Source organism: Gossypium hirsutum, chromosome A05 (genome assembly GCF_007990345.1).
Source record: "Gossypium hirsutum isolate 1008001.06 chromosome A05, Gossypium_hirsutum_v2.1, whole genome shotgun sequence".
Lineage (NCBI taxonomy): Eukaryota > Viridiplantae > Streptophyta > Magnoliopsida > Malvales > Malvaceae > Gossypium > Gossypium hirsutum.
Window position 1 is genome coordinate 42,342,281 of NC_053428.1, and position 2,995 is coordinate 42,345,275.

Sequence of the window (2,995 nt, forward strand, 5' to 3'; positions counted from 1 at the left end):
ATAAATACACCCTAGAGGAGGAAGAAAAGGGAGATGGAGAATAGGGGGTAAGGAATTACTCCAAGGAAGCCGATTGATCCATCTCAGAAACCGGATTCATCATCAAGACTGAAGATCTCTCCTCAATTTCCCTTCAGAAGTTTTGTGTTTTCTTTATGTTTTGTATTCCTTATTCTTCTGAGATGTTTTCTTATTTAGTTATGAACTAAAACCCCTAAATACCTAAGGGGAATGAAACGTAAGACAAATCTTGTTATTATTTTCTGAGTCGTATGATAAATATTTAACTTGTTCTTAATTATGTGTTCTTAATTCTTGTTTTGATATCCCAGGATACTGATTCAAGACATGCTCTTATTCAGAGGAGGAATAGACCCTGTCTAAGAGTACTTTTGTCATAATTAAGTGGAGTTGATTGCGTGCCTAAAAATAAGGTGACAAGATTTTGCCAGATTAGGGTGAAACCTAATAAGGGTATCCATAGATCGAGTTAATGCAACACTAGAGTGTTAATTAGAGAAAAGTCTCGGTTATTCAATCTAGGGATTAGGTGTTATTAGTCTTGAATAGGGATAATAACATAACTTAAGGATCTCTATGGAACGAATTGAATGAATAAATTGTCTGATTCGGAGCCAGAATAACAAGTAAAGTCTAGGTGGATTTTTCCTTAGGTATTCCCAAAAGCAATTCCCCAATTTTTTTCTCTGTTCGTTCTTAGTTTAGATAATTAGTTAATTAAAACAAAACCTATTTATTCTTAGGCTAGATAATAAAAAGACAGTCATTACTAGTACTTTTAGTTCCTTTGGGTTCAACAATCCGGTCTTGCTAAAACTATACTACTGTTCGGTAGGTACACTTGCCTACATCGCGATAATAGTTAGTTCAAGAACGAGTAATTAAAAATATTTAAAACCTATCACTAAACCACGCGATCAAGTTTTTGGCGCCGTTGCCGGGGAACTAAGATATTAGGAACACTAAATTTTTATTACTTTAGCCATTTATTTTTCTTGCAATTTACTTTTATTATTATTATTTATTAACCTACTCTTTCTTTCTCTTGGCAGGTTTTTATAGTTCATGACTAGAAGAAACCTGTCAGGACCACAGCTTTTTGACGAAGAGATCGATCGCACAGCTCATAAAAATCAACGAGAAATAAGGCGAAGCTTAAGATACACAGAGGAAGAGCAAGAGGACGATCTCTCAACTACAACCGAGGAGATGGTTGAAAATCAAGACAATCAGCTACCCTCAGGAATACTCGCTGAATTAGCAAATCAAAATCCTGCTCCACGTACTATGTATGATTATGCTAAACCTTCTTTAACAGGAACTGAATCTAGTATAGTTAGACCTGCTATTGCTGCGAATAATTTCGAACTGAAACCTAACACAATTTAGGTGATACAGCAGTTTGTTCAGTTTGATGGTTTGCAGGATGAGGATCCCAACACTCACTTGGTGAATTTTCTGGAGTTTTGCGAAACTTTCAAAATTAATGGCGTTTCTGATGATACCATTCGCCTTCGGTTTTTCCCTTTTTCACTGAGAAACAAAGCTAAATAGTGGTTGAACTCGTTACCACGAGAGTCTATCACTACTTGGGAACAAATGACAGAAAAAATTTTACTAAAATATTTTCCGCCGACTAAAACGGCTACGCTACGTAATGATATCTCTTGTTTTGTGTAGATGGACTTAGAAACACTTTACGATGCTTGGGTGAGATACAAGGATCTATTACGAAGGTGCCCTTACCATGGGTTACCTCTATGGCTGCAAGTTCAAACGTTCTACAATTGTGTGAATCCCTCAACAAGACAGATGATTGACGCAGCTGCTGGAGGAACCATCAACAACAAAACACCCGATGAGGCTTATGAATTTATTGAAGAAATGCCACTGAATAACTATCAATGGCAAGTCATGAGGACTAAGCCAACAAAAACAGTAGGCTTTTATAATGTTGACTCGGTTACTATGCTGTCAAATCAGGTAGAACTTCTCAATAAAAAGATTGATGGTTTACTTGGTTCTACGCAGGTACATCCAGTAATGAGGTGTGACTCAAGTGTAGTAGGTTTGCATACAGAATATCAATCCTTCAATCCTACAACCGAAGAGGAACAAGTCAACTATATGGGTAACAATAACTTTAGATTTCAAAATAACCTATACAGTAATACTTATAATGCAGGTTGGAGGAACAACCCAAATTTCTCCTGGGTGGTTAAGGGAATCGAAAGCCACAAAATCCTCAGGGTTTTCAACAACCACTGTAACACCCCTATCCCGTAACCGTTGCTGAAATAGGTAAGGGGTGTCACCAGATAGATAGAGCATTTCTGAACAATACAGAGTTTCAGATATCATATAACATTGATACAGATGCATTCATCAACAATTCATCCATTAAGATGGTCTACGAGACCTAAAACATACATTTAAGGAAGGTCGGGACTAAACCGAACCCAATCAAAATTTTTAGAACTTAACCAAACTTTTTAAAACTGACAAAGTCACATGCCCGTGTAACTAAGCGTGTGACTCACACGGGCACAAGACACACCCATGTGGTCCAGTCGTGCCAAAAAGAGGTCCTATACTGACTTTTTAACACGGCCAACAGACACGGCCGTGTGCCATGACCATGTAAAATTTAGTTGGCTACTGACTTTCTCACACGGCCACTAGGCACGCCCGTGTTCCCTGGCCGTGTGGCACAATGCAGGCTTGGTTTAAGCCAAATTTCCACCCCATATGGTTTCAAACCTACAAGCATTAATATGCAACAATTATACCAACATTTCCAACCAATTCCATACTCAATTATGACCAATTCATATTAGAACATGGCACATTACAAAACATACATCACAACTATGCACAAACTTATCATTTGCTAGCCAATTGATATGGCATAACTTATATATACATACAAAGATTTCAACTTAGACATTCTAGCCTATACATGCCATACTTAACA

General features: G+C 37.5%; 1 non-coding gene across 1 annotated transcript; it reads right to left on the reverse strand.

Moving 5' to 3' along the window:
- Positions 1–1,668: 1,668 nt before the first annotated feature.
- LOC121230167 (small nucleolar RNA R71) lies at positions 1,669–1,775 on the reverse strand. The gene has a single exon (XR_005928118.1). It is a non-coding gene; the product is annotated as a small nucleolar RNA R71 (small nucleolar RNA).
- Between the last annotated feature and the right edge of the window lie 1,220 nt (positions 1,776–2,995).